Here is a 12,320-nt window from a genome sequence, read left to right as displayed (position 1 = left end):
CTATTGGGTATTGGTAAGGAAGGGCTCCACATTTTAATATTTTATAGCCTTTAGTACTAGCCTTCATGTCAGGCCATACCATCTGAACACAAACAATAACAACAACAACACAATGAAAGGAAAACACTCATGGCTTAATTCTTTGCTGGCTTTAAATGATTGCAAATTACTTGTGAAAAGAAAGTACATGTAATAGGAAAGGCTTCTACAAGGTTGATGACCAACGTAGTCCCAAAGTCCATTACCCTGAGATGGTCAAGTGTGTAAGAGGTCTAGAGGCCAGGAGGTTAGATATGTAGCACTTTTAAATTAAATAAATAAATAAATAAATAAATAAATAAATAAAATATAAACAAAAACCTTCTTTCAAACATAGGTTTAGTTAAACAGGATTTACTTACAGGGCGAGCATGTCATATCATATGAGTCATGTCCTACCTACATTTTCCTGTTGGAGCTTTTCTTGCTAACAGATGATCTAATTTCGTGCTGGCTTGTCCCCACAGTTTGAAGGGGGCACAGCATGGGAGGTTTCAAATGGGCACCAGGTGATTGTTGTATATCTCAGTGTTCTTCAGAGCTGTGCCATTGCCTTGTTCCTCTTAGAAAAAGTTAAAATCATGAAGAAAATGTCTAGTGACCTGGTTACTTATGCATATAAATAATATTTTACCTGGAGGCAAACAGAAGTCCCCAAATATCCAGAAACATCAAAACTATAAACTAAATGAGGGGAGAAACCCCTTTAACTGTGATTGGAGAGTATCCTTTTCTTTTTTCTTTTTCTTTTTCTTTTTTTTTTCTTTTTTCTTTTCTCTCTCTCTCTCTCTCTCTCTCTCTCTCTCTCTCTCTCTCTCTCTCTCTCTCTCTTTTGGTTTTTTGAGTCAGGGTTTCTCTGTGTGGTCCTGGCTGTCCTGGAACTCACTCTGTAGACCAGGCTGGCCTTGAACTCAGAAATCCGCCTGCCTCTGCCTCCCAAGTGCTGGTATTACAGGCGTGTGTCACCACGCCTGGCCAATTGGAGAGTTCCCAAAAATCAGTCTGCCTGCTCCTTGAACTGGATGAGAAGCCATCATGGGCTAAGTACAAACCAAATTTGCCAGAAAATCTGATGTCCAAGTAAAATCACACTATTTTTTTTATTTTAAAAAATTAATTTGCAAAGCTGATGTAACATACACAGGGAACCTAAAACCATAAAATAACTAGTTATTATAAACAAATAATTATTTAGTCATAATAAAACAAGTAGGTATTTTCCTTTCTAAGGATATAATTTTGCAAAGCAAAACATTCAACAAATATTATTGAGCTGTCATATTGTGTCTTGTGCCATACCATGGGCTCAGGTACCCTCTTTGTAATACATACTTATCTGTGAAATGGAAACCCTTACTAGCAAGAGTCATAGGAGAGAGGGCTTCAGAACACAGACGAGAAGCCAGAAATCCTGACTGTTCCTTAATGAGTTGTGTGACCTTGGAAAAGTCACTTGGTCTCTGCTCAGCTAATAGTGAGAAGGGATCCCAGAAGGGTGAAGAAAGTTATTGAAGAAAAAACAGATAAGGACTGGAGAGATGGCTCAGTGGTTAAGAGCACTGACTGCTCTTCCAGAGGTCATGAGTTTAAATCCCAGCAACCACATAGTAGCTCACAACTATCTGTAATGGGATCTAATGCCCTCTTCTGGTGTGTCTGAGGACAGCTACACTGTACTCATACATAAAATAAATAAATCTTTTTAAAAAAAAAAGATGATTCTGAATTTTAAAAAAAGAAAGAAAAAAGAAAAACAGATGATAGTAGCCCTAAATACTCAAAGGTAGTAATCTCGGAGACACTTTAAGAGGCTACAAGCCACTGATATGCTCTCTCCCACTAGCATTCACCAAAAGCCCACATTGTCTGACGGCGGTCCACTTCTGAGGGTGCAGCTTCTAAACCCACATCAGCTTCTTCTAAGAAGACATGAAACAAAGCCAGGGCTACATCGCTAATTTGTGCAACCAGTGAATGGATGATATAGGTTCGGCATCCCAACAGGTTAGACATAACGGAGCCACCAAGATGGTGTAACATCGTTTGAGAGTCCATTGAGCTTGATGATTAATCTTTCTGTTCCTTCCAGCGAAGGTCCTGTGCTATACTCTTCCTTGCCTATGCATTGGGGTACATTAAACCTTGTCATGCTTCTGCATCACAGAGCCCTACCTATGCGAATTGAGTTTGAATAACTTAAGGACAGCAGCTGGCTCTCTCTCTAGCTGTGATGTGGCAAAGTAATCAAATGAGGGACACTTAAATCCTCACTTAAAAGATAGCGTCTTAGTCAGGGTTACTATTGCTGTGAGGCCATGGGTTACTCTTCCTTCCTTCCTAATCAAAATTAAGTTAGGGAGGAAAGGATTTATTCAGCTTACACTTCCACATCACTGAAGGAAATCAAGTCAGGAACGCCAACAGTTCAGGAACCTGGATGCAGGGGCTGGTGCATAGGCCATGGAGGGGTGCTGCTGACTGGCTTGTTCCTCATGGTCTACTCAACCTGCTCTGTTACGGAACCCCCAAACCACCAGCCCAGGGATGGCACCGCCCCCAATAGGCTGGGACCTCTTCCAGAAATCACCAGTTAAAAAATGCCCTGCAGGGGATGGGCCTGTAGCTGGGTCTTGTCTATGCATTTTTCTCCATTAAGGCTTCCTCCACTCTGGTGACTCTAGCTTGTGTCAAGTTGACATAAAACTAGCCAGTGTAGACAGGAAGTGACCTGGTTTGATATTAAAGGTGTAGAAAACACACTTAGCAGAAAATGGATTCTGATTTTAAGATGGGAGATGGAGTATATAAATATAACTTTTATTTGCCTGATGTAATTGTTTTCTCCAAGGCTTGCTGCCTCCATCTGCTAATGTAGGTCCACTCCAGGGAGCTTCTAGCCTTCATAAACTATAATCTAGACCTAGAATGTTTTCAGCCTCTGAGACTTACTGCTGAATAAGCTCACCCTTTCTAGTTCTTTCAGCGGGCTGGTTCAACTCATCTGTTCTGGCTCAAACTCCTCTCCAAGCTGACTGATTCAATCTGATTTCTCTCTCAGCCTCTGACTGACTTACTCTGCTTGGTCTCAAACTACCCTTGGCAATTTGTTCTAATCTTCTGGCTCCTTCTCATTCTCTGGTTCATTCTGTCTTCACCTGTGTCTAGCTTGTTCTCTCTTCAACCTGTCCCTGTAAAACTTTCCCTGTAAAACTGTTCCCTCCCTCCTGCAGTGCTCTCTTCTCTCTTTCTTCTCTGTTCTCGTGAGAGTTGGGCATATCCTAATATCCTATTCTGTCAAATCCTTCTCAGATTTATCACTTTGTCTGCCACTCTATTAGACATCCTTTTCAAATATGGGTGTTTTCTTCTACAAACTAAATTTACTTCTATTGTTTGATATTAAAGGTGTGCACTAAGGGGATAGCTGTATTCCAGCCAGAGGGAATAAAGGTGTGTGCTAAGACTGAGCCTCACCACAACTAGAAATGGGTTTTTCCAGACAACAACACAATCTCAGGGTTCACAGTGTGATCAAATATCCTGCAACAGGGTATGGCTATGAATGGAGCTGGCAATAAGCTATATGGTTATAAATATTGGTTCTGTGCATACTAGCTTTTCAAATGGGAAAATTACTCAAGTTCTCTATGTTTCGTAAAGTACATACTTGTAAAAAAGGAAACCAATGCTGGTTTGTTGTAAGTAATATAGCACTGGAGGAGATGTTGATCATGAAGAAAGGCTGGGGCAGGGAAGAAACAGAATGCACTTTGTAGGTCTTAGGGTTTCCATTGCTGTGAAGAGACCATGACCAAGGCAACTCTTAGAAAGGAAAACATTTCATTAGGGCTTACTGGTTCAGAGATTCAGTCCACTATCATCATAGTGGGAAGATGGCAGTGTCCAGGCAGGCATGGTGCTAGAGGAGCTTAGAGTTCTACACCTTGATCAAGGAAGTTAGGAGGAAGGTCTCAAAGCCAACCCCCACAGTGACACTTCCTCTACGAAGGCCACACCTCCTAATGGTGCTACTCCCTGGGCCAAGCACATTCAAACCACTGCACCAGTTAACCAGTCAAGACCTAAAATTGCACTTAACATTTAGCTTTTAAAAAAATCACAATGTTAAATATGCCTAAAGATGGTGGCATTGCAACAGAAGGTCACAAAACATGAATGAATGGTGAATTGGAGATGTTTTAAGAAAAGCATTTCTTTTTCTTATAGATACCCCACCTTCCACATAGTAGGAACTTCATACTCCCTTTTATAATTACTCCACCTACTTTTATAATTACACAGTGGGGATTTCATCTTTCTTGTTGTATTTAACCTGCCTACCACTCAGAGGGAATTTCATCATGCTTTTCTGATCCTTTCTAATTCTGGGAATCTGTAAGTAGCTAACACCCACTGGGAAGAGGAACAGAAGCTTACATCTGCCATCATTTTGTCCAAAGCTGATCAGCACTGAGAGCTATATAAGACTGGCTGTATCTTTTTTTCCAAGAAATTTGGAATAAAGGCTCTGATCTAGAATAATGAGACTATTTAGGATAAGTAGATTTAGAATAACTAGAATACATTTAATAAAGGCTAGGACCATCAGCCTGCTAAGTCTCACTCTCAGAGTTTCTAATTCAGTTTTGTGTGGAATGGGATGTGGGGATTATTTAACAAAAAAAATAATTCTAACAATTAATTCAGAAGTTAATCTATAAGCAAATTATAGTAGATCAGGGTTTCTGGGGTTAGCAAAAAATTATGAAAAGTTCAGTTACATTTGAATTTCAAATAAAATAAAGCATTTCAACTTAGTAATGGGGACCCTTCTAGTGGTCATGGCAGGAAGGAAAGTGAACTGCAAAGATTGGGTCAGACTGACTTCTTCAACCTGGACCAAGACTTTGGGAAGTCTGGTCTCAGGTAGTTTATTCCCAACTAATTTAAACACAGTATAATCTGGGGGGAATGTTTCCTGGTACACAAAGTGTGCAAGAAATCATAATTATATTGAAACTCATTTCATCTAAGAAGATGGGTTCTAGAGAGAGGCTACCTGTACTAGTTTAGGGGCCTAAGAGAAAGCTCTGGCCTGGTCTTGGTCATACAAATAGCAGAGGTCATCTGGACTATTAGCCACTTCTGGTCCTGGTTGTGGGAGCTTGGAGAGCCCCTGACTCTAAAGGTCATATAGATTATTAGCCACCTTCAGTCCTGGTTGTCGGAGCTTGATATGGCCTGGCTCAACAGAGAGACATTGCAGATCATTAGGCTATTATTCATTTCCAATTCTCAGCTGTTTGAATGGAAGAACACGTTTCACATCTATTCCTTTGAGAGGACAACCTGGTTACTCAACACTGCTGGTTTTCCCTGGAGATCCGTGGGCACAGAGACCTTCATGCTGTGCTGCCAACAACTAAGTATATTCTGTATAATATTTGGGACCATTTGGACATATATACTAACAAGATAATGTGTTTATCTGAAATTCCACTTTAAGGACACATCTTTTATGCTATCTGACAACCAACTTTCTGCTTCTTGATGCAGGTGAACTATTTGTACTAGTCAGCCCCTGGCCCCACCTGCCAATTCTTATGTGTTGAAATCCTGACTCCTTCCACCCCCATTTCATGGTTTGAGAAAGTGGGCTTGGGAGGATGCTTGGGACATGAGAGAAGAGGCCCAGTGAGTGGGATTCTGTGCTTGTAAGAGACCTTCAAGCTCCTGTACCTTGTTACTGTGTGAGGATCAAGATGAACACACCATCTGCAAGCTGGAAAACAAGTCCTTACTGGACACCAAGTTGGCTTTGCAATGACTGTGAACATCCAAGCTTTTAGAACGGTGAGTTATAAATTTCTGGATTGTGCCTGCTTTCTTTTTTGATCTCAGCTCCTAACACACACACACACACACACACACAGAGAGAGAGAGAGAGAGAGAGAGAGAGAGAGAGAGAGAGAGAGAGAAAGTATAGTTGCCATCTGAAACCTCAATGTCTCACAAGGCCACACTTACTCCAACAATTCTTATAATCTTTTCACACTCCTTTACTTGTAAGCCTTCAAATTCCTTCCACCCACTAGTCTTCTAAGAATTCAAATATATGAGCCTAATTGGGGCCATTCTCATTCAAACTGCCACATGCCACAATCAAAATTTAAAGTATGATCGCATTTGTAGAACTGTAATGGTTGACATTAAATTAAACTTTAAAGTTTAATAACAGCAACATTTAATAAAAATTATCTTCTCTAGAGATAGTGGCTCATGTCTATAATCCAATATATGGAAGACTGAAGCAGGGGGATTGTCATGAGTTTGTGGCTATCCTGGGCTATGCATACCCTGGATGACAGTTACCTTCAGATTAGCCTGAGCTATGATGAAACTGTGTCTCAAAACAAAACAAACTAAAACAAAACAAGTTTTTCCCCTACGACTAGGTTGCCTTTCAAGAAAGAATAGACTATCTCTATAAAAGTCCATTTTATTTCAGAAAGAAGGAAAAATCACACGGGCTGGGACAAGGGCTCAATGAGTCAAGTGTTTGCAGTGGAAGTGTGAGGACCCAAGTTTGGATTCCCTGAACCGGTATTAAGCAGAATTGCTCATGTCTGCAATGCTAGAATGTATGGAGATATGGGAGGCAGAAATGAGAGAATGTCAGCTAGCCTGGGATACAGAGGGACAAATAAACACAGAACACATTTCAAACAAACCAGAAGGCAGGAGTGACATGCATGGTTGTCCTGCACACACACATACACCCCAAGATTAAAGAAGACACATTACTAAGTGCTGGCTGTGAGAGGCCAAATATTCAAATGACTAGCTTACCCAGCAGTATGTGAAACTGTTCTACAAACACGAATCTGTCATCAAAGAGCTCAAAGAGCCTGTGTCCTGCAGTCTGCTGGCTATCTCGAAAGCTAGTGGACTAAGTATGTGGACACCAGTCCTGTCCCCTGGCCATATGAGCCCACCTTGCCTTGGTCTTTGCAAACTCTTTCTGCTTGAAACACCTTTTAAAGTCACCTCTTTCTAGAATCCTACTAAATAGTCCAGTCCTCAGACAGCACCGATGAGAGTGTGGAGCAATTCATTTGTTTAGGATTTTATTGTCTCTTGAAGAAAGAGACTCAGAATTCTCTGAACTGAAGGAATTCTACTCCCTATTCTAGCAGAGATTTCTTTTCTTTTCTTTCTCCTTTTTCTTTTAGGACAGGGCTGTACCTTGCAGTGTTGGACGGCCAAGAACTCAATACATAGACTAGGCTGGGCTTGAACTCACAAAGGAGCCACTGGCTCTGCCTTCCTGGTACTGGGATTAGAGCCTTGTGCCTCAGTACTCATTCTTAAAACAATAAAAACTCAAGTATTTACTAAGTATATACATTCTGGAAGTTTTACAAATGGAGACTACAATGTATCGCTGGTAGAAAAAAAGAGGGCAGGGGAAGAAACCTAGGAAGGTAAACCTGGGCACAGCTACAACCTGTAAAGCAAAAGGAAACATAGTAACATGCAAAGCCTTCTTGGTATTTCCTGTTCCCCAAGGCATTGTTCTGGCTCTCTTCACCTAGCAACCCATCCTTATTCCTCCTAGGTTGCAACCCTATAAGAAGGCATACACTTAGGGTTCTTATTGTTGCAATGAAACACCTTGACCGAAACGTTGGGGAGGAAAGAGTTTATCAGGCTTATACTTTCTGTATCACTGTTCATCATCAAAGGAAGTCAATACAGGAACTCAAGCAGAGCAGGAACTAGAGGCGGGGACTGATGTGTAGGTCAGAGATGTAGCCAGAGTCTAGAAGCCAAGCTATGTGTGTTACAGAGGGCAGAGCTGGAGAAGCCACTCAAGCTTGTTGGAGGAGCCCAGAAGACCTGGAGTGAATCCCAGATAATTGGTCATTGAGTTGTTTATACAGTTAGAATTTGGTTTTGCTTGATTCAGATTATAACTGTGCCCTGATTCTTCCCTTTTGAAGGAGGCATTTCATTTACTTTTCATTTTTACAGAAGACCTTGAGCTTTTAAAAGAGGCTTTCAATTTTTAGAGCAATTGGAGACTTTAAAGAAGCTGAAATTTTTAATGTGTTTAATGTGTAAAGACAGTGGGACTTTCAAAGTTATTTGTGTTTTTAATATGATGTCTTGGGGATGAAGAAAGAAAATTGTGGCTTTCCTGGCCGTTCACAGTGCCAAGTTTCAACTGACCATAATACCTTTATGCCTTCAAAGCCAGTACTACCTGGGTAACTCTCTCTCTCTCTCTCTCTTTTTTTTTTTTTTTTTTTTTTGGTTTTTTGGAGACAGGGTTTCTCTGTGTAGCCCTGGCTGTCCTGGAACTCACTCTGTAGACCAGGCTGGCCTCGAACTCAGAAATCTGCCTGCCTCTGCCTCCCAAAGTGCTGGGATTACAGGCGTGTGCCACCACCACCCGGCTTACCTGGGTAACTCTTATACTTAAACAAGTCCTGCTGCCAACATGAGGTACAACTGTGGCTGTCTCTGGGACACAGTATACTGGTTGGTTTTGTGCGTCAACTTGACACAGGCTGGAGTTATCACAGAGAAAGGAGCTTCAGTTGGGGAAGTGGCTCCATAAGATCCAACTGTGGGGCATTTTCTCAATTAGGGATCAAGTGGTGAGGGCCCCTTGTGGGTGGTTCCACCTTTGGGCTGGTGCTCTTGGGTTTTATAAGAGAGCAGGCTGAGCAAGCCAGGGGAAGCAAGCCAGGGTAAGAAGCATCCCTCCATGGCCTTTGCATCAGCTCCTGCTTCCTGACCTGCTTGAGTTCCAGTCCTGACTTCCTTTAGTGATGAATAAAAGCATGGAAGTGTAAGCTCAATAAACCCTTTCCTCCTCAACTTGCTTCTTGGTCATGATGTTTGTGCAGGAATAGAAACCCTGACTAAGACACACAGCTTCACTGGGCTTTAGAAAACACTTTCTTGAAGATTTCCTCTCAGAAATGCTGGTCTCTTCTCAATCACCACTAATTTATTAGTTTTAGCTAACCTGCATCAATTGTCCTAGTTACACAAAGGTTTCCCTTCAAGGGTCTCTTGTTAACCTCAGCCAATTATTTAGCTGACGAGGACAACAGATTCTTAATTCAAAATTGCAAACAGCCCTGACAGAGTCTTTAAACTTACCTTTGAAACTCCATAAGCCAGTTCTCCATCTTCTGCACTGCTCTCAAAATTCTTACCTGCCAAGCTCCAAAAGACCATCCCCCTGAGCTCCCAACACTCGATGGCTTTTCCGGCACAAGTTTCCAAAGTCCTTCCACAATCCTCCAAAAACATGGTCATGTCAGTCACAGCAATACCCCATTATGCTGACACCAATTTGACTTTCTTAGGGTTTCTATTGCTGTGATGAAATACCACGAGCAAAAAGCAAGTTGGAGAAGAAAGGCTTTAGTCAACTTATACTTCCATATTGCTGTTCATTACCAAAGGAAGTCAGAATAGGCACTCAAACAGGGTGGGAACCTGGAAGTAGGAGATGATGCAGAGACCATGGAGGGGTGCTGTTTACTGGCTTACTTCCCATGGCTTGCTCAGTCTGCTTTCTTATAACCATCAGTCCAGGGATGACACTACTCATAATAGGTTTAGTCCTCCCTCATTAATAATAATTAAGAAAATGCCTTACAGCTAGATCTTATGGAGGCATCATTTTAACTGAGGTTCTCTCCTTTCAGATAACTCTAGTTTGTGTGTCAAGTTGACATAAAACTAGCCAGCACACTAAATAACTGGTCCAGAATCACAGAAAGAGTCAAAGGCTAATTCCAACCCAAACAATTTAGAGTTCCTGCTTTTAATTACTTCATATTGTAACCCTACATACAAATGATTGTTAACTTTCACAGCATCACCAGAGTGTCTGTGTAATAGATGAGGGAGGGCTCCTGGTCTTCCAGCACAGACAGGGGCTGAATGCTCTTAGGCACTTCAGAACTCTGAAAGGCACTATTAGTGTTATTAGTGTTCTTATAGTAAGTGTTCCTTCTACTTTTCTTTTAAAAAAATAAGCAAAGACAGTGGGTTGGGCAACATGACTCCCTGTTCAGCAGTGGTTGGTCTCTTCCTGATGCCTGGACAGAAGAACTGCCAGGCAGCTGGATTTCTACGCCAGCACCAGCCTTCTTGAACACCCACTGACACTGAGAACACAACATACTGATTATAGCTGGTTGTCAGTCTTCTGGACTCAGCCATAGCTGTTAGGAACAGTTTGGATCAGATTTTCTGGTATTACAACGACCCTCAGTGAACTCCATGTTAGGGCATCTTAAACATTTCCCACCATTGCCCCCCTTTCACCTGAGAATTGTTTATGTAGCCCTAAGTATGCAGGTATGTAAAGTAGGCATGCAAATAAAACATATAACAAAGTTTGAGAGAACGTATTTATTTCTTTCGGTCTTTAAAGAGGGTTTCACTGTGTAGCCCCAGCTCTCCTGGAACTCACTTTGTCGACTTTCGTGGCCCCAAATTCAGAGATTTGCCTGCCTCTGCCTCCCAAGGGCTAGGATTAGAGAGCACCACCACTACAGGCTACTGTTCTCATATTTTAACAAAAAATAAGAAAAAAAGCACAGGGTGGTGGTGGCACACGCCTGTAATCCCAGCACTCTGGGAGGCAGAGGCAGGCAGATTTCTGAGTTCAAGGCCAGCCTGGTCTACAGAGTGAGTTCCAGGACAGCCAGGGCTACACAGAGAAACCCTGTCTTGAAAAAAAAAAAAAAAGAAAAGAAAAAGAAAAAAAAAGAAAAAGAAAAAGAAAAAAGCAAACAAATAAGAAACCCATTTTCAATGATAAGGATAAAAGTGAATTTGCATACTGCTATCATGGAGGTCCGTGAGTATGAGTGTGTGTCTATGTGTTTATGCATGTGTGCACGGTATCCTCAGAGCCAGAAAAGTGATTAGGATCCCAAGATGCTGGAGTTATAGATAGTTGTGCAGCACTCCATGTGACTGCTGTGTTTGGTAACTCAGATCCTCTGGAAGACCAACTGTTCTTAACTCTAAGCCATGTCTCCAGTCCATAAACCAAACATTTTAACACAATATAATTCAAATGTATACTGACTTAGTACAGCCCGAGGAATAATGGTAGAAAAACATTAAATTCTTTGTTTTTCATAATTAAACCATTATGTTTACGAGAGAAAAAAATATCCAGGAAAACAGAAGATGTATGCTCAGGATCACTTAGTGAGCTGCTTGGAAGGCACTCTCCTGTGCTGTCTTCTCTGGTTTTGGAGTATCTGATCCAATGAAACTTTTCTCTCAAGTGAGCTTGTTGTCTTTCTGTTCTGTGAACTGAGGGGGTAACCTGAAAAGCAGCTGGGCAGCAGAGAGGTGAAGGCAGATGCAGCTGTGGCAAGACCTGACAGGAAGACAGCCCAGGGCACAGCAGCTGAACAGTTCAAAAGCAGCCTGGACTGGAAGAAAGGCAGCTCAGTGAAAGGACAGCTGGAGAGAACAGAGAGCGAAACCAGAAACAACAGTCCGGACAACTGGAAAGTTTCAGAGCTGTTAAATCTTAGGGGTCGCCTGGCGGTGGTGGAGCATGCGTGTAATCCCAGCACTCTGGGAGGCAGAGGCAGGCGGATTTCTGAGTTTGAGGCCAGCCTGGTCTACAGAGTGAGTTCCAGGACAGCCAGGGCTATACAGAGAAACCCTGTCTCAAAAAAAAAAAAAACAAACAAACAAAAAAAAAAAACAAAAACAAACAAACAAAAAAAAAAACCAAAAAACTTAGGGGCCAAGATCTCCGACCCTGGGCCAAGAGCTGTAGCGTTGTTGTCATAAATCCCAATAACATAACTAGGTCAGCCTGGAAGCTGCTAGCTAGCCATAGCCAAGAGCTGGGGAAATTCCTGCTTTCTGAACCCATGCAAGAGCTGTTATAACTTCATAGGGACACGGAGATCTCTGTTAGTTCCAGTGATACAGTGTGAGACTCTGTTACTAAGATAAAATTTAAAAACAATAACAAAAAAGGAGGAACTCGGGGCCTGGGCACAGTGCTGCTTCACTGTTGCCCATACTGCCAAATACCATCTGTTGATGTGGGTGGACCAGGGCACCTGCCTGGAGATGGAGGACACGACTGTAAAAATAAGCCTGTCGATTTAAAATGAGATATAAGCAGTAAACGAGGTTTCCGTCAGTGAAGTTACACTTCATTTCTTTTTCTGTCTTCAGGTCCCTTGTGAACCACCTCCTGTCTGCTACATCCT

This window comes from Apodemus sylvaticus, chromosome 4 (genome assembly GCF_947179515.1).
Source record: "Apodemus sylvaticus chromosome 4, mApoSyl1.1, whole genome shotgun sequence".
Lineage (NCBI taxonomy): Eukaryota > Metazoa > Chordata > Mammalia > Rodentia > Muridae > Apodemus > Apodemus sylvaticus.
Note: the sequence above shows the minus strand (reverse complement) of the source record.